Below are 25,858 nucleotides of genomic sequence, written 5' to 3' on the forward strand. Positions count from 1 at the left end.
AACAGCAGGGAACCACTCATATAGCACCGTGTCTGAAAGCAGTTATTACACAAAACAAACAGTGGGGAACCACTCATATAGCAATGTGTCTGAAAGCAGTTATCACACAAAACAAACAGCAGGGAACCACTCATACAGCAGCAACTAATGGCAAAACCAAAGAAATCCACAAAACGAGGGACTCCCAGTCCACTTCAAAAAGAACGTAATTTATTGTAGTATGCGTTTTCGCTGAAAACAATTCTCCAGCTTCTTCAGACTAAAAAATTACATGACAGTTACTGCCAAACTTTAAAAACCCCACTTAAAAATCACACTTCCAATGAAATTCACAAACTATAATGATGTCATTAAAAATCATTCTAATTTTAAAGCAACAAGTTAAAAACTTTCTAACCAACTAGATGCTGTTCCTATATGGAAACCACTTGTGTTTGACAAGTGAAAAATACAAAGATATTTTTCCTTAATAAAAGTAAATTGCATATTGTACTTAGATAATATGTTACTCAGATTGCAAACTATATACAGATGACAACAGAAAATTAAATTTGCCATACTTGTTATCGAGAAAATTACTATAAACAATGTTGTTCAATAGAACTCTATAAAACTCTTAAATAAATACAATAATTATGCATGTGAGGAACGCTATAAACCTAACCACTCATACAGCACCATGTCTGAAAACAGTTAGCATACAAAACAAACAGCAGGGAACCACTCATACAGCACGGTGTCTGAAAGTAGTTATCACACAAAACAAAGAGCAGGGAACCACTCATACAGCACCGTGTCTGAAAGCAGTTATCACACAAAACAAACAGCAGGGAACCGTTCATACAGTACCGTGTCTGGAAGCAGTTATTACACAAAACAAACAGCAGGGAACCACTCAAATAGCACCGTGTCTGAAAGCAGTTATCACAAAACAAACAGCAGGGAACCACTCATACAGCAACAACTAACGGCAAAACCAAAGAAATCCACAAAACAAGAGACTCCCAGTCCGCTTCAAAAAGAACGTAATTTATTGTACTATGCATTTTCACTGGAAACAACTCTCCTGCTTCCTCAGACTAAAACTTTGCATTCAGTTACTCCCAAACTTTAAAAACCCCACTTAATAACAGCACTTCCAATGGAATTCACAAACTGTAATGATGTCATTAAAAATCATTCTAATTTTAAAGCAACAAGTTAAAAACTTTCTAACCAACTAGATGCTGTTCCTATATGGAAACCACTTGTGTTTGACAAGTGAAAAATACAAAGATATTTTTCCTTAATAAAAGTAAATTGCATATTGTACTTAGTTACTATGTTACTCAGATTACAAACTATATACAGATGACAACGGACAATTAAATTCGCCATACTTGTTATCAACAAAATTACTATAAAAAATGTTGTTCACTAGAACTCTCTAAAACTCTTAAATAAATACAATAATTCTGCACATGAGGAATGCTATAAACCTAACCACTCATACAGCACCATGTCTGAAAGCAGTTATCACACAAAACAAACAGCAGGGAACCACTCATACAGCACCGTGTCTGAAAGCAGTTATCACACAAAACAAACAGCAGGGAACTACTCATACATCACCGTGTCGGAAAGCAGTTATCACACAAAACAAATAGCAGGGAACCACTCATACAGCACTGTGTCTGAAAGCAGTTATCAGACAAAACAAATAGCAGGGAACCACTCATACAGCACTGTGTCTGAAAGCAGTTATCACACAAAACAAATAGCAGGGAACCACTTATACAGCACTGTGTCAGAAAGCAGTTATCACACAAAACAAAGAGCAGGGAACCACTCATACAGCACAGTGTCAGAAAGCAGTTATCACACAAAACAAACAGCAGGGAACCACTCATATAGCACCGTGTCTGAAAGCAGTTATCACACAAAACAAACAGCAGGGAACCACTCATACAGCACTGTGTCTGAAAGCAGTTATCACACAAAACAAACAGCAGGGAACCACTCATACAGCACCATGTCTGAAAGCAGTTATCACACAAAACAAATAGCAGGGAATCACTCATACATCACCGTGTCTGAAAGCAGTTATCACACAAAACAAACAGCAGGGAACCACTCATACAGCACCGTGTCTGAAAGCAGTTATCACACAAAACAAACAGCAGGGAACCACTCATACAGCACCATGTCTGAAAGCAGTTATCACACAAAACAAACAGCAGGGAACCACTCATACAGCACCGTGTCTGAAAGCAGTTATCACACAAAACAAACAGCAGGGAAACACTCATACAGCACCGTGTCTGAAAGCAGTTATCACACAAAACAAACAGCAGGGAACCACTCATACAGCACCGTGTCTGAAAGCAGTTATCACACAAAACAAACAGCAGGGAACCACTCATACAGCACCATGTCTGAAAGCAGTTATCACACAAAATAAACAGCAGGGAACCACTCATATAGCACCGTGTCTGAAAGCAGTTATCACACAAAACAAATAGCAGGGAATCACTCATACAGCACCATGTCTGAAAGCAGTTATCACACAAAACAAATAGCAGGGAACCACTCATACAGCACCATGTCTGAAAGCAGTTATCACACAAAACAAACAGCAGGGAACCACACATTCAGCACCGTGTCTGAAAGCAGTTATCACACAAAACAAACAGCAGGGAACCACTCATACAGCACCGTGTCTGAAAGCAGTTATCACACAAAACAAATAGCAGGGAACCACTCATACAGCACCATGTCTGAAAGCAGTTATCACACAAAACAAACAGCAGGGAACCACACATTCAGAACCGTGTCTGAAAGCAGTTATCACACAAAACAAACAGTAGGAAACTATTCATACAGCACCGTGTCTGAAAGCAGTTATCACACAAAACAAACAGCGGGGAACCACTCATATAGCACCATGTCTGAAAGCAGTTATTACTCAAAACCAACAGCAGGGAACCACTCATACAGCAGCAACAAACTGCAAAACCAAAGAAATCTACAAAACGAGAGACTCCCAGTCCACTTCAAAAAGAACGTAATTTATTTTAGTAAGCGCTTTCACTGGAAACAATTCTCCAGCTTCTTCAAACTAAAAAATTACATGACAGTTACTTCCAAACTTTTAAAACCCCACTTAATAACAGCACTTCCAATGGAATTCACAAACTGTAATGATGTCATTAAAATTCATTCTAATTTTAAAGCAACAAGTTAAAAAACATTCGGACCAACTAGATGTTGTTCCTATATGGAAAACACTTGTGTTTGACAAGTGAAAAATACAAAGATATTTTTCCTTTATAAAAGTAAATTGCGTATTGTACTTAGGTACTATGTTACTCAGATTACAAACTATATGCAGATGACAACGAACAATTAAATTCTACATACTTGTTATCGACAAAATTATTATAAACAATGGCCAGGATTCACTAATCCTCCATGTAAGACTAACTAAGTCTTACTCGGAAACTGCAGTCTAAGAGTATGACATCAGCACGTCATGCATATTCATGAGGGTGCACTGACTCAACTCTAAGGCTAACACGGAGCGTGCATGAGTGGAGGGGGCATGTCAGACTGCCAAGCAGTCCAAATATCCACGCCCCTGCAAGTGCCTAAACTGCAAATGTCAACTGAAATGAGCAAGTCCACTCAAATGTCTACATACCCAACACTACACTCCCCCACATTCTAAATCCCTGTACAAGTTTAAAATGTAAAGCTTTCCTTTTTTTTTATTATTCCCGATATAGATGCCTGTATTTGCGCGTGTATGTGCGGGTTTGCCCATTGCTTAGCTACAGTTAGCAGTGTAGACATTGAAGAGGATAATAAACTACTTATATGCAAATTAAGCCAAATAGCAATAGTGTAGTGTTAGAGCCCTCGCACAAAGAGGAGGCATTCCCGGTTCGAGTCCCGCCACTCCCCTTCCTATTTTCTGTAGGAAATGTGTGCATAAAAAGAATTTCTGACATTTACCTTTTAAATTTTAGTAAAATGCATTGAAATGGCCTATGTGGTAGTGAACGATATTTTATATATATATATATATATATATATATATATATATATATATATATATATATATAAGAAGGTAGAATGGTCATGCATACTGATAAATGCATAAGTAACGTATCTTAAGCAATGTTAAGCACTGCTAAGCAAAGTTTACTAGTATTAAGCACAGTTAAGTATAATTGCTCATAGCTTAGCACTGCTTTAACTAGTGCAATAGCTTTGCGCAGAGCTGCGCATCGTGCCAACTAGCGCAAACAAAACATGTTTGCGTGGAGCTGCGCACCGCACTAACTAGCGCAACGGTGGGCAACGTCAGGCAACGTAGAGAAACGTTGAGCAATGTTGGAAAACGTTGAGCAAAGTCGGCTAAACACAGCCACACCTCCTAGACAGTCTGGCCAGTAGTAAAATAAAAAGCAATAACAGGCCTCGAACCTGGGATACTGTGCACCATAATCATAGTACTAAACCACTAAGCCATGACAGCTTTACATATGGATGTATTTCCAGCACACTCATATATATATATATCAATGGAAGTTTACCCATTGCTAAGCAGGTTTGCTTTTAGCTGAGATTTTTCAAAACCGGCCAATCACAAATAAGTGTGGGAAATGAGGCATATTTAAGCTTCACAGGCAGGAATAATTGCCATAACTGGTTGTAGCTCCCATCTGCAGATAGTATGGCTGGTGTTGGAGAGGGCTCTTGTTTTCGAGCGCAACGGTGGGGCATTGAGGAGTCAAAAGTAATGGTTTGGCTCCTCATTCATTATCATGATGCAAGACTCCTGCAGGGCCAGTTTCAGGGCACTGAGTACAAAGCAGAAGCCTGGAACCATCTAGCACATAATCTCACCAGTGCCACAGGCATCCCTCGGACTGGTGAGCAGGTCAGACACCACTACTCAGACATGAAGAGACGCAAGGAAGACCGACTGAGCCAGTGGATCCAGGAGGCCCGTGAAATGGAAAATGCCCCACTACTGAGTATGTAGCCATGGAATGAAGTATGTAAGAATTTCTATTGTAGTCTATATTATGGATAGGTATGTCTCAATATCCCTTCATTTACTTCACAGCTGCAGGTGTCCGTGCTGCGAATCAGCAAGCCTATGCAGATAGGCTGCTAAGGCTGTGCCACCAGGCAGGTTAGTAATTATTCTGCATGTGTTGTCATATAAAAGAAGTGAGAGAGCCTGAAAAAGAGTGTTGTAACCCATTAATAAAGGTATAATAAGTGTTGAATAACTTCTCTGCTAGTATAGTTATATAAAATAAGTGAGACAGCATGAAAAGGTGTTGTAACCCATTAATAAAGGTATAATATGTCTTGAATAAAAGACCTCTGCATGCACTTTTATATCAAATAAACGAGAGAGCCACTAGAAAAGTGTATAATGTAATTAATAAAGGTATAATTCCTGGAGTGTGTCCGTGTCACTTTCTTTGATATGTTGTTGTACCCTTGCATTATACAAATAGTACTGTTGTATTAAGTGCAGTCAACCCACACATGGGTAGGCCCATATAAAGTGGATGAAGGGAGTGCCAGTAGCTGTTAAGCATATATACAGTCCTCAACTGTCGGTTCATGGCCGACATGTACAGGTAAATCTGGCATGAGTAGCTTGTTATTGTATTCCCCAGAAATGTCATTGTGCTGCTAGAAATGTAGGGGGCTGTTAACATATACCTGATAATGTCACCTGAACACATCCAGATATGTAGATATATAAATATAAATGAAATATATAAATATGTAGCAGTAACATCTGCATCCAGGACAGTTTATATGTCAGATACAGGTCAGGTATATCAAGAACTAGCAAAACCCATTTCACAATTTAACGGACATTGCCTAGTGTAATAATACATGTAGGGGATATATAACTGCAGTCAATAGGAATGTAGTGTAAACTATAAGTATATATAAGTTGTTAATGGAGGTATCTTTTTACACCCTACTGTATGTGCATAAACAATGCAATTCCAAACCTCAATGGGTATGTCTAATCTCATAACATTTGTTGGGACACATGTCCTATTGGTTTATAAATATCTGCATTTACTTTGATGCATGTGCCCTGTTCACATAGCACAATCTTGGTGGCCTGTTGCCACCAATCAATCCTGCATGCTGTTGGAATGTCCACTGTTGTTCTATATATGCATGTGTTATGCTTGCTGTTCAACTGTTGGAACTCTGGTGTGTTGGGTTAATGGGAATACTACTGTATGCTGTTACAACTAAATTGGAATGCTGTTGGCTATTACTAACCCATATTGTCATTAAATCCTCCTAAACATAGAACGTATGGGAAGACTGGTCCAAGCGGTCCCACCTGTCCCACCTCAGCTGGCGATGGCACCTGGCACCAGCAGGTCCAGTGCCCAGCCCGAGACCTCTTCCTCCATTGGTCCTGTGCCACCTTCATGTGGAAGTGCTGCAGGGGATGGGGCTCATCCCCCCATGCAAGCGTGGCCGGAGGAGAGCCACCTATCACCCTCCGAACGGTCCGGGCTGTGGTGCGTAGAGAGATCGAGCGTTCAGTCGCTGATCCTCTACGCTAGCTCAAGGCAAGAGTGGCGCGACTCATGGGTGAGCCTGCCCCTCCTATGCAGCCCCCAGCACAGCCAACCTCTGGGCTGTGAAGGTGCAGCGGTGACTGCCCATGGGTGGGGATCTCAGTTCCACTGTTGCCATCTGTGGGCTCATGGGCTTGCGATTTCCAAACATCCTTCCCCATCAATGGTGTTCACCCACCCCATGTTTCATATTCCGCCCCTATATGCGTCTTTTTTGTCTTGTCTGTTTACCTCCCCAACCTACCTCCCAAAATATACCTACTTCCCCTACCCCACATTCCACTCTCACCTGAAAAAAAAAATGGGCAATCTGCTCTCACAAAAAAATTACGCCCCATACATAGCTGCCCATTTTGCACACATGTCCGCTGGACACATAAACTGAACTTTAATTGGCAGTACAACATACTTTGTTGTCCTCACCCCTCTCTCAGGGGTGGAAGGTTTCAAATTTCCCTCCAAATTACTAGTATATGCACAGCTGTTGCTGTTAAAGAAATGGGCAGCTATGAACCTTCCCTACACCCATCCTGCACATCCTGAGCTGTTTTCCCTACTGTCTTTCCCTATTTGTGACCCTTTTTCACCACTTTCCTATCTCCCCATTTTCTTTTCTTTCAAAGAAATGAGCGCGGGGGTAAGCGGGAGTAAGCACTTTTAAGCAGTAGTTAGCGGGTTTGCGCGAGTGTGCACTTGTGTGCACTTAGCTACGTATTGCTAAGCATTGTGCAAACCCACGCAAACCTGCTTACAACTGCTTAAAAGTGCCTTAGTCACCCTGCATGTGAGGGGGCCTTGTTCTGCTCAGCAGCAACATAAAACACCAATGTCAGTCTCGAACACTGGACCTTGGACACACTAGACTGCATGAAGTACCACTAAGCCACAGTAGATATACAGCAAGTTGTTGCTGAAATATATATATATATCATGCATCAGAATCAGTGAATGTAAAGGTAAGATAGGAATGCCATAACACAAAACCTGTTCTGTGGAACGTTACCAGCAGTTGTTGTGGAATTGCATTACATGACTGTGATAACAGAACCAGCCATTTTAGCAGTAAATAATGTTACAGCAGCAGTTTACAACCCCCACACAGTATCATAGCAGAACAATCCCCACCCAAATGTACAAAATACCTGTGTGTTCAAGGTCCAGCAAGGATGTAGGTAGGCATACTCAGTACTGGAATTGTCCAGTTTTCATGAACATCCTGTGTTAATGTCAACAAAAAATAACACAAACTGTGCATAAGTGAGTACATTAATATCCACAGTATAGCAGTTCACAAACATTTCATGTGCCAAATGAAAGCATCTCAATAACTATGTATGTATGGCAGCTAATTGTATAAGTCGAAAAGAAACTACATACTCCCATGTATTTTGTGTTAGCATTTGTAGGGGTGAGTACAATTCTACACTGACAACTGTGTACTGGAAGTGGCTGAGTACAACATTCAAATCATTGGCTCCACCCCTAGCATCAGATACAAGAAGTGCACCAACCTTCTGACTTACACAACGGTGTCCACAGCAAACAAGCATGGTCCCCACTTTGGAAAGCTGAAAGGGCTATGCCTACCTGACCTAGTAATTTATAGCATTTGGTTGCTATGACAGTGAGTACTGCAAGTACCACACAGCAGGCTGCATGCAGTTGCCAAATGGTGGTCAACAATTGGTACACAGGTCATCACATGCACATGTGCAGATACATATAAAAGCAGGCTGTACTAGCTGTCCACACATGCAATCATTTCATTGCAGGTACGGAGAGAGAGGGAGAGAAAGAGAGAGCATTACAGAGTGACACAGAGAGACACAGACCACAGCAACAGGAAACAAAAAAGATATAAAAGAAAATATATTAGAAAAAAATATATATTGAAAAAAATATATATTGAAAAAAATATCTTGAAAAAAATATATTGAAAAAAATATATTGAACAAAAAATATATTGAAAAAAGAAAATATATTGAAAAAAATATATTGAAAAAAACAAAATATATTGAAAAAAATATATTGAAAAAAACAAAATATTGAGAGTGGCCTAATGGTTAAGTTGTTTGCTTTACAAACACAAGGTGCAGGGTTTGAGTCTCACAAGGGATAATTGGCTAAGCTTAAAATGGCTCGCAATGGCAGTTAGCTTAGTATTAATCTATGAACCTACCTATGGAAAATATAATATTTTGAAAAAAATAAGATATAAACAAAACAAAGTGTACAAAACACACGGAACTGACTACTACAAACACATACAAAGGAAAGGTATGTAACAGATATCTAGTAACTCACTTATCTAGTAACTACACCCCTCTCTACATTCTACTGCTTACTTTTAAACATCCTATTATATCCTGTCTTATTCTACCCATTCCAATACTCAAGTAAAAGCTTTTACCTTTCTGTACTTTCCTTATTGTTATTCAAAAGTCCTAAGTATTGTTGTGCTTGAAAATCCTTTATACTGTGTACATTTTCTCCATGCTGTACTTTTGAAATGTGTATAAACTGCTTCTCATGCATGTAATGCCTTATGTATTGTCTATATACTGTTTATTATCATGTGTTAGATAGCGGAGCTTTTCTCCTCGGGCCTCCACTGAAAATGGACATGTATCCAGTTGGACTAGCCCGGTTAACAAATGTAAAATAAAAATAAATAAAATAAATATGTATTTACTGGCATGTAGTAGATGTTTTTAAAGAGTACTCTACATAGTTTGAATCATCCATATGTGACAGCAGTACGTATCTATGCACAGATGCCCTGCATAACTACTGCCATGGAGAAATCAGTGTGTAGCTGTGTGCAGTGGGATGTGACTGTGACATATGTAGTTCAGCATTAAATGTCAAACATCTGATCCATGTTATCTGTGTTCTATACAGTAGTGTGTACAATGTCTGTTTAGGGGAGTAGCGCATACAGTTATGTAAACATGAATGTGACAGAGTAACAAATGCATGATAGTCATATTAACGTGTAGCTTAGCATTGGCAACAGCTGTACCGGGCTAGTATGCTAATTTAGCATTTGCAGCTATATATACACCCTCTAATATTACTGTGTGCTCACATGTGACACCTGTTCATGTTGCAGCAAGGCCCAACAGGTCAGCCATGAGGTATATGGACTTACAACAGTGTGATCCTTGTGTGTGTATGGCGCACACATACGGAGAGATCTGTCTGTGTCAGATATATTAGCATCTGTACATGAGCATAGAGCAAGGGACATACTGCAACTGTTTGTGAAAGGTGGATATATATATATGTTGTTGAAGGTTGTTATGTGCATATTTCTATGTAGGCTGTAGTGTGTGGCAAACCAGACAGCATACAGTGATGGTATATGACATGTGGTGTTTAAACACTGTGGGTATGATTCGTCAGGTTTGCAGTGTTGCAGCCAGTGAGGCCTGCTAAAGCTACATGGGCTGAGAACACCTCCAATGCATTCCGCACAACACTGTGCAATATTATGACATAACTGTATACCTCGCAACCTTCCCATACTTGATATTCCCACCATGAATGGTGGACTGTATATGTGCCTATATGTATATCTGTATGTACACCAATGGATGTTTATATGTATGTGTGTATGTGATAGGGTCATATTTACTGCGACAGATGCCTGGTGACAAAGCCATGGACTCAAGCTCAATGCTGACACTGCATTGGCATCCCTCCTTGCAAAAACTCAGTATCCATTAACTACCACATAGGTGGTAGTCTACTTAACACTGAAGGTGTGATAAGAGACCATGGGACACAGGTGGACAGTAGTCTCCCCTTTGATAGTCACAGTGCCACACTAGTCATGTAATCTGTCTATGTGGCACACGTCATCACAAAAGGTGTGTCATCCAGGGAAATATAGGTCAGTGTTCCCCTCTACTCCACACACATAAAACCCATTATAGAGTACAATGCCCCATGTGGTATGTACCTCACAAGACATCTACAGTAACTGGAAAGGACACAGACATACCTCACAAAGAGTAATACCGGCCTCAAACAGATGCCCTATGCAGACCGTCTCACAAAACCACAGCTAGACTGTGTCACATACCGCCTACCCAGAGGTGACCTCTGCCTAACATGCAAAACTATGTGAAACTCAGAGCTGTTGGACATGCTCCACATAAACAGATCACAATCCCTATGAGCTACACACTCTAGGGACCTAAACCTTGTCACCTCAATAAACAGCACATGCTGGAGGGATAGATCCCTATCTCAGAGACATCCCATACTCTGGAACAAACCACCTATCAATAGCAAACAAAGCTCCTAATTAGCAGTCGTCATATATAATCCTGATGATTGTATGGGAGATAGGAAATACACCCCGGGAATCATCTCTGTGGCTCTGCTTGACAGGGCCACATGAAATGAAATTACCTGTGTGTCAAAGGCCAGGGTAACGTATGGCTAGAGAGCTATAGGTCCTAGGGCCAATAGCCTATAACCTACCTATAAACTGATACACACCCACATGTCCTTGTTGCAATAATTGCTATGTGTGGTTGACTGAGTGTGATGGTGAATGTGTTGGTGAATGTGTCAGAGTTCTGTATATGTGTGATAGCTAAGTGGGAAACTGTTTCTGTCATGGTATTATGTGTTCTAGCTGTGATCCCAACAAAAGATGTGTATGCTATTGCTAGGCAGAAAAAACAGTATGCCAGACAGTCTGACATAGTCTGTTGACTGGGGTGTCCCATTGTAGGCTACAGCAGTACATGTATGCTTATTGAGTGTTACTGCTGGTGAATCCAACCCCTGAAGGAACTGTAGTACTACCTGAAGCTGTATGCCTAAACAGCACAGTATGGTGTATGTCCACATGTCTTGGAACCACTGTTTTGTTTGTTCCCCATAGTCCTCACAGATGACATATCTCTGGTATAAGGTCTTGTAACTAATGACACACAGTACTGTATGGTACACAGGTAAAGGTCATCTGGGTTGCCATACCTTTGTCTCTGGTATGTATGTCTGATGTGTGTGCGTGTATGCCTGTACCATGGCCTTAGTCATATGTGTGTTACAGGATATAGGTGCATATCTAGCAACATGTACAGTCTAGTACAGCAGTATGCCACCTATATTAACGAATGAGCACATATGTTAGGCAGGGGTTTGCCATCAATGACTAGTGTGGTATACTGGTAATATTGTAACTGGACTTTACAATCATTGCAATGGATTACATGTTACATTATGCAGTAGCTTGATATATACCCCCTGTGGCTAGGTGGTGCATTGTGTTGCATATAGTGTGCCATGTACTGTTGTATAGTCTTACATACTGGTTTATCTTTGTTGCTGTGCAAAACATGGTTTGATATATAGAGTGTGCCAGGCACTGTCAGGCAGTTGTGGGTTGAGCACTGATATGTGGTATTGAAAGTGTGTATCCTTTGGCAGCCAATAGGTTGCTATATATGGCAGTTAATTGATATCTGTACTTTAGAATGTTAAGTGTGCCACTTGACTTGCTCACACATATTGTTTCTTTGTCTTCCAGGGTCATGGCCCACCATCGTAATCCCTCATATAGCCCAGCAGAGGAGGAAGTTATTACAGCCACCGTGGTTCAGCACTATGCCCTGCTGTTCTCAAGAACCAGCCAGAACCAGCATGAGCAGACTGCACTGTGGCAAGATCTTGATCGTAGGGTAAATGACATAGGCATGCATAACCGGACATATGAGCAGGTACGCTATCACTGCAGTGATTTAATTAGACATGTCCGCCAGCGTGCGTCTGATATCCATAGACAACAGCTTGCCACAGGTAGTGGGGTAGCCATCCACTCCCCCCTTACCAGAGTGGAGGAGCTGCTCTTGAGCCAGGTGGCTCCTGGCCAACAACAACAACAACAACTAACATGCATCATCATGGAGGCTGGAGCCACCCAGCAAGTTGACATGGACCGTGCAGGTAACATGGCATAGCTGTACACTACTGTTACCTCTACTGGTAGATCATGCTTATGTGAGATGTGCACTGTGTAGTTACAAGATGTGGTGCCTAGTGTTGTGCAATAGTAATAATTAGGAATATAATCTGCAGGCCTGTGACTGTCAACAGTAGTACTACTGTAAGATTGCAAACACACAGTAGCAATGCCACAGTTGTTACCACTGACAAACTGTCTCATATCCTTCTAGGTCCCTCTGGTGTGACAGCAAGGCAGCAGACCCATGCTGGTGAGTGTGTTCTACATTTAATATTGCTAATTAAATGTGTATGTCATAGGTGAGGTGTAGGCCATGTACACGTCACACACCAGCGCATAATGCATACTGTGCATGTTTGCTGTTAGACTATGCACATCTCAGTAACGTGAGTAGCTGCCTCAAACACATGCAATACACAGAGCATCCCACACAATTGTGGCAACACTGTAGTGGACGTTGGATAGGCAGAGTCGATACACATGCACACAACATACACAACTGTGTCATACGCAGTACACATTAACATGCTACACATGGCATATTCAGACACCCGCTGTAAGGTCACACTCCAGTATCCCAAATGTCATCCATACAGCACACATAATATACCTGAGTGGTAGAGGCCTCTCATGTGGCTGTGCGACACTCTTCAACACATAACACATTCATGTTAGGCAGTGCCCCCTATTGGGCACCTTACAAACCCATGTAACAACTGGCCATGAAATGGTGAATATAGCCATGGTACTGCAGTTCAGGTACAGCATGCTATGTGCCGGTCTGACACACATTAGTAGCCTTGAGTGACCACATGATGCTGCATGATGATGTCTCATGGTACTACACCCCATCCAGTTACAGTGGCCACAGTACTACACATATCATTAATTGCCATGCACCTCAATGTTGTGTGTGTGCAAACATATGCACCTATAAACAATATGCATAGCAATCACCATTTGTACAAAGTGACACACATATGTCTTGTAATGCTATTGAGTGTATAGGTCATATGACACACATTGTGTATGTGTGATGTTTAATGTTGCATTTGTGTGGTAGTATGCCATGTCATTCACCATAACCACTGTACAATGGCTATGTTGAGCAATGGTATTCCATCAGGTATACATGCACCACTCATCCTGTGTGTATTCATTGCATGCATGTGCTAAACCTGTGTCCACGATTATCTTCTAAAGACACAGATGCTCTAATCAGAAATGGATATATATGTGACACACTGATACACATCCAGCCATGGTATGTATACCTGTGAGTGATGGTGCACAGGACATTGCAGAGCTTTTAATACTTGCACAGCAAGGTTGTGTCCATGTACACATTGCGTTCCAGGATGAGGCCAATCACTGAACAAAACACACATGCATCAAAGCCATGTATACTGTTATTAGCAAGGGCTGTCTACACTCACACTGCATGCTGTTGAGCAACACACGTCCTGCATGCTGTCATGTTTGATATAAATGTTTGGCTTGTGATACTGTACCCCACCATCGCATGCTATTGAGTATGTTCTGGATTGCTGGTGGTGTGTGTGTGTGTGTGTGTGTGTGTGTGTGTGTGTGTCTGTTTTAGTGAGGAGTGTATTTGTGTGCATGTGTTCATGTGTGCATGTGTTCATGTGTGCAAGTGTGCAAGTGTGCATGTGTGCATGTGTGTATGTGTGCATGTGTGCATGTGTGCATGTGTGCATGTGTGCATGTGTGCCGACATCATGTACAAGTTGTAAAGTGTGTTTCCTGTCTTCCTCTCACAGGTGCTGATTTTGGGCTGGTTCACTGCAGCAGGGAAACTGATGTCACTGAGCATAATAGTGATAATGATGATAGGTGTGTTGAGGCACAGGCATGTTTGCCAGGGTCTGTTGTTGGGCCAACAATCGACAGTACACAAGTGTCCACCCCATCCATGCACACAATCATACTGCCAATACATCCATCACCAATGCCTTAGCTGAGGGACAGTGTACAGCCGGCATTGGCCAGGACAGTGTGGTATATATGGCACATGCATCCCGACACAGCAGCCATAACCAGATGTCTGGAAGGGTATCACATAGGCAGATGTCCAGGGGTTCTCGTTGGAGCACTGCTGCTCATCATGCCATTGGTAGACGTGCCACAGGTCTTACAACCTCACGCATGTTCTAGTTTGTCATGGAGGCACAGGCACATATGGAACAGTACACTAGACAGGGACTAAGGGCACAGAGGGCACATAACACCACCGTAATTGACAGTATCCATGACCTAGCAGGTGCCATCCATCATTACACTGAGGTCCCTGATAGACGTTGGGGTGAGACATTAGATGTCCTCCGCAATGTCATGTCCATGTGTCAGGACAGTGCGGGATGGTTGAGTCATCAACATGGACGTATGCTAGCAACATCAGTAGCTGGCAGTCGCCACAGACGTCCCTTAAGTCACAGCCACTCCCGTAGTGCCAGTACCAGCCCCAGCAATGTTGGGGGTGGGCTGTCCATAGACCATCCTAGAAGACCTGTGTCCAGTGTACATCCATCTACCTCTGGGGATGGTACCCAGTCAGGCTTAGTACCTGATAGTGTCAATAGCACCCCTGCCAGGCACAGGTACCCTATCCATGGCCAGAGATGGTGATCTGTAAAGCCTGGCAGGTACAGTCTGTGGCTGTCCCACAAATACCCGTATATGGCAGCCACATGGTGGAACTGTGTGCATGCAGACACACACACACATAAACAAGACAGCTAGGGCTACCACATACCCGCACACATTACATCAACATTGGTCCATAGCATTACTCTTGGCTCTCACGCAAACACACACACACACACACACACACACACACACACACACACATATACATGTCGATTGTATGGCTCACTGTAGGCTTCTGGCAAACCAAAAACACACCCTGTGCATATGATGAAACCTGTGCCACCTCCTGTCATCTGTAACATCGATGCAGGAACAGGCTACCATGGTGCTGATGCACAGTGTGACTTTATAGCAGAATAGCAATGTTAGCATGTTGTCAGCAGTAGAGTGTAATGATATGCTTGAAGGTGTAGCTGAGCAGGCATGATGCATTTAAGCTATGATTGTCAATGTAGTAATGTTTACACCAGGGTTAGTGCCAATAGTGTATTGTCTGCCCACATGCCACTTGGCTGATGTGCGTAGTATTAGCAGCATGTGTTAGAGAGTGGACAGTATGTGTGGGATGTGTGTGGCACAAATTTGTAGGTGTACATTTGTAAACATGGTGGAGGTGCACTGTCTGCATGTACGTGCATAGTGGACACATGGGCAGGGTGACATGCCCTGTATTACACAGTAACACTCCTTAGTCTTGATTGGTGGCCAGTATGCATTACTACTCACATTTCGGAACTTGACTACACATGCGTGTATGACATGGTTTGACACTGTGCTGTGGGTGATACTGTTACTATATGTCATTGTTTTTCATTCTGGTAGTATACATAACTTCATCAGCCTGACTATAACCAATTATTAGATGATGTCTTGACAACTGACACACAGATGTAGGACACACAGTAACATTTGGATCCTTCAGGTACTATACTATGCCAGTAACCAGTGGTATTCACCTGCACCCATTACTGAGACCACTCCTGTTTGGCATATAGCTCTCTTAGGTACAAGCAATCACAGTAGGGATATGTCCGTCAATGTCTGGTAATGCATACTGTGGCCTATAATGCATTCTCCAGATGACACACACATCCTCCACAAGGATATCACACAGACAGATCCCTGTTGTCAAACCCATGCTGTAAAGCTATAAGCCAACCAAAGCATAGTCATCCACCTTTATGGAACATAGTATCCTCACAGTACCACATAGGTAGTAGCCACCAACATGAAGAACAGGTACCGATGTGTACATGCAACCAAGTGGTACGTCATCTCTCCTTTGATAATCACATTTCCAAAGGTATGTTTAAATCCCTCGGTGGATCACATAAGCAATAAGGGGTCCACATGCATATCCACAAAGGTTGTTGTACACCCATAATGAATAGCCATCATTGATAGACCTTGCTGCGTTTGAACAGGTCTGACATATACCTCGGCCATAAACCCTCACTCACACAATTCTATAGAAACCGTAATGAGTGTGTGTGACATGGATGACATAGGCCAGGGATCACTGCAGTGGCTGGCCTTGTGACAAGCATACAGATGTGACCTAAGGTCTGGAAAGCAGCAGCACCCTCTTGAAAAGATGACAGCTGTGTTCTTGGAGAAAGCAGGGTTCCCACACATGCAATAATTGAGGTCACATGTACGTATATGTATTTGACACACAGCAATCTCACATGTGCAATGCACATACTGGTGTCATGCTGATATGTCATACAGTAGTAAAAGCAAAACCCACAACCCATTGACCAACAGTGTCACACACATAGAGCACATACAAACTCACCAAGTGCAGGATTCAAACCCCTACTTAACTACTTCATGATACTAGTGGAGTATGTATTAACACAGCACGCTATACACATTACTGTGAGTTCTCTTTTCCACAGGTATATTTGTAGGATGGTGACATCATCAGAACTGACAAAGATTAGTACACCACTTTTAAGTTGTTTGAGTACTCTCCAAAAAAGGTTTCTCCTCTTCAAGGAGATCACACACACACACACACACACACACACACTTGTCAAGTGCAGGATTCAAACCCCTACCTAACTGGTTTATGATACTACAGGAGTATGCATTTACATGACGCGCTATACACATTACTGTGAGTTCTCTTTTCCACAGGTATATTTGTAGGATGGTGACATCATCAGACCTGACAAGGATTAGTATACCACTTTTAAGATGTCTGAGTACTCTGCAAAAAGGTTGCTCCTATCCAAGGAGATCACACACAAACATACATACACACACACACACACACACACACACACACACACACACACACACACACACACACACACACACACACGCACACTTGTCAAGTGCAGGATTCAAACCCCTACCTAACTGGTTTATAATACTGCAGGTGTACACATTTATATGACACACTATACACATTACTGTGAGCTCTACTTTCCACAGGTATATTTGTAGGATGGTGACATCATCAGACTAGACAAAGTGGGTTTCATTAGGTGACATTGGGTGGGCTACATAGAAGGAATGTCTAAACACTTTGGCCATGTGATCATCAAAGGAGAGTTTACTATCTAACTGTGTCCCTAGGGCCTTCATGACTTTCTCCATACATACTGGAGTACCACCTATGTGGTAATTTGTTTGCACTTTGTTTTAGCCAAAGGGGATGACTATGCATTCTTTGGCATTTTTCTTGGGGCATTGTTTTGACACCAGGTATCTGTCTCTGTAAGCCCCTTCTGAGGATGTGTGTGTCAGCCATAGACTCGATTATGGACCACAGTTAGCAGTCATCTGCAAACCTGTTCAGCCATACTCCTCCCGTGCTTGCCTGTACCTCTGAGCAGTGTCTACTGAACAGGTGGGGTTCCAGGACCAAGACCTGTGGGATGCCATTTGTGACTGTCTTAGAGTCGGACATGGCACCCGCAACTCTGAACATGTGTGTTTGATCTGTGAGCCACTTGGCCACACATCCTGTGACATAGCTGTTAATGTTCAGGCTGGTAAGCATGTCCATGATGACAGAGTGGAGAATGGTGTAAAAAGTCCTTAGTGAGGTCCAGGTGGGCTGTGTGGACTACTTTCACCTCCATCTATGTCCTTGGTAACTGTTTGAAGTAAGTCAACTATGTTTAGGAGGCAGGATCTGCCTTTAACAAGGCGAGGTTGTGTAGAGTCCAGTGTCTGGAGGTCCCTAATGTCTCTGTTTATGGGTTCCATGACAATTTGCTCAATAGCTTTGTAGACCAGGCTGAGTAGACATATAGGGCAATGGTTTCCAGGTTCTGTTGTGGCACCCCCTTTGTGGAGCTGGATGACTGTTAGTGTATGCCATTCTTTGGGTATATACCCTGTGGTACGATTGAGTCTGAGCAGTGAATGTAGGTGAGGGTGTAGTTCCTTTTGGGCCTAGTGTAAGACGCAGCCTGGGACACCATCCAGTCCCATTGATGCTGTGTTCTTGGCTTTGAAGAGGGCTGTCTTTACCTGCATGTCCATGACATCAGAGGCTCTGCATCCTTCTGTGATGGACACATGCTCTTTTGGGGGTGATGGGGGGAAGTTTACACTGAACTTGTCCCCCAGGATGTGGGCAAGGAAAGTTGGTTCAGTGTATTCCTTGCCATTTGTCAGTAGCTGACAGCATATTTGGAAGTTGACACCTACATCTCTGGTATAGCTACCGCAGGCTTTGTGGTTGTTATTCTTACAGTCCTTGGCACTTTGTCTTTTGAAAGTGTCCTTGAATTATTTTATGAGTGATCATTGCTTCTTCTTAATAATGATCAGTGATGCCTTTCCTTTAGTGAAGTTGGCTCTATCATGTGTTCATTTCCTCCTTCTGTTGTATAGCTTATTTATGGGTAACAACCACCAGATTGTTTTCTTATTTTTGGAGGAGTGCATCTTGGTTTTATTTGTGATGTCTCGATCCATGCATCCCTGTAGATGCTCACAGGATGCACTTGTAACTGATTCAGCAGATTGTATACCATTATCCTATAGCAAGAGGGCTTTGGAACTTTCCACTTTTGTCTTGGGACATGTGCAGTTTGCTTTTGAAAATGTCTTCATGTGGTTTCATTGACTGGGTGGGGGGGGTGGGATGTGGATGTCCAGTGTGATTACTTTATGATCTGATATTACCAGCGAGGGTTTTATCTCTGTTGTGGAACACTGGTAGCCCATGTTGGTGAAGATCATGTCCAGTATGGTGTCACCTCTAGTGGGTATGGTGACCAGCTGTTCTGGGGTGTTAGAGCTTTTAAACTCTAGGAAACATTGGGCAAAGGATGTTGTACACAAGTAATTCTCCCACTCAATGTTTGGGTAGTTGTAATCACCTCATATAATGGTTTTTGATAGGACCTTTATATTTTCCACTGTTCTCAGGAATACTGAGTGAGGTTCCTGTGACAAGGTAGGTGATCTGTAGCAGGCTACAATCTGATGAGCAGCTTTGCCCAATGGTAGTTGCACTTGCATGGTCTCCAAGGCCTCATGCTGTGCCACTAACCTGAAGGTGTGGGTATCCATAAGGTAAATGGGTACACCCCTTCCTTTTGTATTTCACTCGTGGTTTTGGGTCCAAAGGTCAGAGGGATTGTGAGTGTTTTATGTGGAGCATGTCCAACAGCTCTGCATTTGACATAGCTTTGTATGTTAGGCAGTGAACACATCTGAGTAGGCGATATGCAAGGGAGTACAGATGGAGCATTTTGAGATGGTCTGTGTATGGCATGTATTTCAGGCCGCTAATGCTCTTTGTGAGGTATTGCTGTAGGCTTTCCAGTTATTGTAGTTGTCTTGTGAGGTACATAGCAAAAGTGGCGTTGTACTCTATTATAGTTCTAGTGAGTGATGAGTAGTGGGGAACAATGTCCTCTTCTATTCTGCATGAGACAGATTTTGTGATGAGGTGCGACACATAGCAGGGTTTCCTGACTACTGTGGGGATGTGATTATCACAGTTGTGTCCAGTGTTCACCTGTGAACCAAGGTCTCTTTTCACACTTTCAGTGTTAAGTATACTACCGCCTATGTTGTAGTTCTTGGCTACAGAGTTTTTAACAAAGGGGATGACAATGCACCTTTTGGCATTGAGCTAGAGCCCATGGCTTTGACAACAGCCATCTGTCTCAATGAGGCCCTTTTGTAGGATGTCCACATCTTTAATGTTTACAATTATGGCTCCTAGTTTGCAGTCCTCTGGTAACGTCAGTAGCCACAGACCTTCCATGTTAAAGTTTACTTCAGGGAAGTAGATACTAAACAGGACAAGACCCAGGACTGGACCTTGTGGTACTGCACTCATCACTGGTCCAAAGTCATACTTGGAGTCTGCTACTTTCACAGTGTGTGTTCTGTCAGTAAGCCTGTTGGCAACCCATCTTGTGACATAGCAATTTATACCTAGTTTAGTGGGTTTATCTATATTTCCAGAGTGTGGGGTGGTGTTGTAAGTTGTGGCAGGATCAACATAGGCTGTGTGAACCACCTTACCCTTGTCGATGGTTCTGTTGACTGTTTCAATGTCATCTATCAGGTTTAGGTGACATGATCTGCATTTTACAAACCCAACATGGTTGTGGTCCAGGGTTTGGGGATTACAAATGTAATTTTTTATATGTTGTATGATGATACATTCCATGGCCTTGAAGAGTGGGCTCGTCAGGCTAATGGGGTACTAGTTCCTAGGGTCCATGGTGTCTCCACCCTTGTGTAGTGGGATAACCATCACTGTACACCATTCAACAGGGACAAAGCATGAGGTGAGGCTATGACTGCACATGGTACGTCAGTGTGGTGCCTGTTCGTTCTGTGGTTTGTGTGGAACACAGCCTGTGAAATTATCTGGTCTCATGGCTGCTGTGATACTGGCTTTGGAGAGTGTTTTTTACCTGTGCAGCCGTGATGACAGCAACTTTGCAGTCTTCCATTATAGAGATGTGCTCTTTCATGGGTGAGAGGGGGGTACAGTTAACACTGATCCTATCTGCCAGGATGTTGGCAATATCAGTTGGGTCTGTATATTTAGTGCCATTGAGCTGTAATTCAGAACAGATCTGAGTGTAGCCATGACATGGACCTGTCTGTTGGGCAGAGATCTCCTGAGTAGACAGTATGCAACAGAGTACAGATTGGGTTACATTCAGTCTTGTTGCATGGGGCAACTGTTTGAGGCCAGTAATCCTCTTGTTAGGGTACTTCAGTGGTCTTTCTGGCTGATGAACGTGCCTAGTCAGATTAATCGCAAGTGTGCTGTGGTACTCTCTGATGGGTCTGATGACTGATGAGTACTGGGAACCTCCTTTGACCTACATGCACAGACCTTGGCAGTTTGTGTGAACACATAGCATGATTTTCTGACAACTTTGTGAATGTGTTTCTAGAAGTAGAGATGTCTATCCACATTTGTCCATAGATCCCTTATTATCACCTCCGTATTTGGCATGTGTGTGAGCATGCCAGTATGACCTTTCAGTGTGATGCTGAATGAAATCCACTACATTTGTTGGAGTGTGTGAGCACGCCCGGTATAGACATTTATACTATATGTGTATGGAAAATCAAATTGTATTTTTACAGCAGGCCTCACCTTTGTGTCATAGATCAACAGGGATCGTGCTGTGCCTGCAGGGCTTCCATGAGACACTTTGCATAGACTTATCAACATTTCTACTTACAGGGGGGACAGCTATTCTTTGTACATTTCTACCCAGGGGCACACTTGATTGTTACTGTGGGTGTACATATGATGAGGGGTTCACCTGACACTTATACACATTTGCTATGCCTGCACTGCTGCACTGCTATGTATGGTACACCATTTCAGTCTGTACTGTTGCCTATCATACTGGCTTGAGGCATTCTACTGTACTACACTTCTTAGCGTCCAATGCCACATATATTAGATTGCAACTTCATAGCCTACACAACCCACATCACACCGCCTGGCCTGATGCTCTCTGTCTGCGCATCTTTAGGGGCATGTTACAGCATTTCTTTGTGTTTGCATTACTGTACAATTGTCCTGCTGTGTCTGTGCTACTAAAATGCTATCATGGCTTAGTGGTTCAGTACTGTGACTATAGTGCACAGTATTCTGGGTTTGAGCCCTGTCACTGCTTTTTATTTTCATGCTGGGCAGACCAGACTGCTTAAGGGACAGTAAAGCTAATATGAGCATGTTTACCTGTCTTTGCTCAGCTTTGCTCGACCTTGCCCAACATTGCTCAACATTGCCTGGCATTGCGCTAGTTAGCACGGGCAATTTTGTTTACATATACTAAATATTGGTAAAAGTTGCTTAGCACTGCTTTATATTGCTTGAAACATGGCAATCATGCCTCAGGTGGTGCTGCAGGGCTGCCTATGTCGGATGCACATACTACACTCCCTATACATGTTTGGAAACAGGTAGTGTCAAGTTAGGCATTCCTTTTATTTTATGTGCGAGTCAGAGAGAGGTATAATTTCCAGGGTTCCTACTGAGCCAATGTATGTGATATGCGTTGCCTCTTTGCCAAGGTCAAGGCATACTGGGCACACCTCCTTCTGCCTACTAGGGCAGGCTCAGGTTGTTCCTCCTCTGAGTCACGCTGTGCCTGTGCAGGCCTTGGCAATGGTGGGGGGCTGCTTGGCCCTGCCCCATGCTGTTCCTGCTGCAGCTGTTTTCTCAGAATCATATTGTGTAGCATGGCACTTATAATGACAATTTGGGTACATGTAGTTGGTGAGTACTGCAAGGCTCCGTCAGATGTGTCCAGGCACCAGAACTGTGACTTGAGCATCCCAAACACACGCTTGATTACATTTCGTATATGTGCATGTGCCTCATTATGGAGTTCTTGTTCAGGTGTGTGTGCATTTCTGATGGGTGTCATCAGCCACGGCTCCAGTACATATCCAGCATTCCCCACTAGGTGACCGTCAGGGATGTCCCCATTGGCAAATGTCTGGTACAGCTGCATCAGATGCCAGATATGGAAATCATGGTAGCTTCCAGGGCAGCCAGCACACACATTCAGTATTATGCCCTGGGCATTGCACATGACCTGGCAGTTGATGGAGGGGAAGCCCTTGCTCTTGATGTAGGCCCTACCCCACTCACCGGCTGGTGCTTTGATGTGTATGTGCATGCAGTCAAATGCACCCACTACCTCAGGTATTCCGCTATTTGCTGGAAGAGACACATATTGCTGGCCAATACCTCATGGGAATTGGGGAAGTATACATGATCACCGACATGTGCTGACATGGCATTCAGGAACTGGTGCAGTACCCTGGATGTTGATGCCTGTGATATCCCCATCATATCACCAGTTCGTCTCTGGAAGGTACCTGTTGCTAGTATTCTTAGGCCAACACATACCTTGGTTTCCACTGGGATGGGTTCCCCTCTGTTGGTTTTGTGTGTGAGGCGTGGCCTGCACAGCACAACAATTTGCTGCAGGAGGTCTCTGTCCACTCTCTAGCGCTCCACTATCTCCAGCTCATGTAGCCCCTGGTAAGTTACACTGGGTCTGTACACTCTTCTCCATCTCCTCACTGTGGGTTGCTCAGCAGCATTCACATTGGCACCATCCTCAGCATCTTGCACATGTTGCCTTATAATAGCAATGGCAGCCCCTAACATTTTTTGTCTCAGTTGAGCTTTTTAAGTTTTCACTTCTCTTTGTAGACTGCAGTGTTGCAGTGTTTCTGAGAAAGACATGGGGGAATGTTGTTTGCAGAGTTTTAAGTGCTGGGCTGGGCTGGGCTGGGCTACTGCACTGCCTGTGTAATTGGCTGATTCTGATTGATTTCACCTGGCAGCTCTGCTAGTTCTCCTTGGTTAACTTCCTACTACTTCTTTTCCTTCCTTTTCCCTTTCTGTTTCCACAGGGGGCAGCGACACGCAAACATGTGCACACGCGTGCACACAGGCTTACACAGGCTTACAAAGGCTTACACAGACTTAGGCGGGTGCACATGCGCACACACAGGCTTAGACAGCCTTACACAGGCTTACACGGGCGCACACATGTGCACACAGGCTTAGACGGGTTTACAGGCTCGCACACGCACGCACACAGTGTAAGCATCTTTGCAAGAAACTTTGGTGATATCCACGGCATACACCTTCGGTTTCTGAATTTCAGTTAAGACAACTGTAGACACGCCTCTTCCAGTCCTGAGTCACTTACAGCAAACACATGCCACTCTTCTCCAATAAGCTTACAGTCTTTGATACATACCCCCTCATGATGTCACCTGTTTTCTACTCTATTACTCCCCTAATCATACTCTTACACTCTAAGGACATGATTCACATGGCAGGCAAAATTGGGATTCACTATCCTTATCCTCATTTGCATAGGATTGCCTAGTATTGCTTGATTACATCTCTCAGACTGAGCTTCCCCCCATAGCAAACACTACTCAGTAGCCATGTTGTCTTCAGCCTGCCATTCACCTGCATGGCAGATGAATATTTTTAATAAAATGCCTATTTTTGGCTTTTATTTTTTTTTCTGGTTTTTACGCTGCGCTACGCTTCGGAGATCAGGGGGGAATTATTTTTTATTATTTTGCAAATGATAAAAATGCCAGTGGCCTTATATTTGGCCATTGGCATGCTTCCTCAACTGGATGCATCCTTTATTTGGAGCTGTCATAGCTCAGTTTTGCTATTTGCAGAACGGTACTCTGTTACCAACGGAGTACATTTCTGCAAATAACACTACTCTGACTCAGACAAGTTAGTGTTTCCTGGATTGCAAATTTACTTCATTTGCATAGCTTTCAGCAGCAAATGAGGTAATTTGCATAACATAACACTGTCCATGCAAGGGTAGTCTTAGGAGCTCTCAGGCACGCCCCTGTCGGCTGTTCCTGGATCGCTCGGCAGACATATTGGCTATCTGGAGTCTTACTCTACTCTTAGACTCATTGAAAGCCTTCATGAATCCGGACCAATGTTGTTCAATAGAACTCTCTAAAACGCTTAAATAAATACAGTAATTATGCATGTGAGGAAAGCTATAAACCTAACCACTCATACAGCACCATGTCTGAAAGCAGTTATCACACAAAACAAACAAATGGGAACCACTCATACAGCACCATGTCTGAAAGCAGTTATCACACAAAACAAACAGCAGGGAACCACTCATATAGCACCATGTCTGAAAGCAGTTATCATACAAAAAAACAGCAGGGAACCACTCATACAGCATTGTGTCTGAAAGCAGTTATCAGACAAAACAAACCGAAGGGAACCACTCATACAGCACTGTGTCTGAAAGCAGTTATCAGACAAAACAAACAGCAGGAAACCATTCATATAGCACCGTGTCTGAAAGCAGTTATCAGACAAAACAACAGCAGGGAACCACTCATACAGCACTGTGAATGAAAGCAGTTATCAAAAAAAAAAAAAAAAACGGCAAGGAACCACTCATTCAGCACCATTTCTGAAAGCATTTATCTAACAAAACAAACAACAGGGAACCACTCATACAGCACCGTGTCTGAAAGCAGTTATCACACAAAACAAACAGTGGGGAACCACTCCTAAAGCTCTGTGTTTGAAAGCAGTTAT

Source organism: Protopterus annectens, chromosome 1.part1 (assembly GCF_019279795.1).
Source record: "Protopterus annectens isolate FY-2018-M chromosome 1.part1, PAN1.0, whole genome shotgun sequence".
Lineage (NCBI taxonomy): Eukaryota > Metazoa > Chordata > Ceratodontiformes > Protopteridae > Protopterus > Protopterus annectens.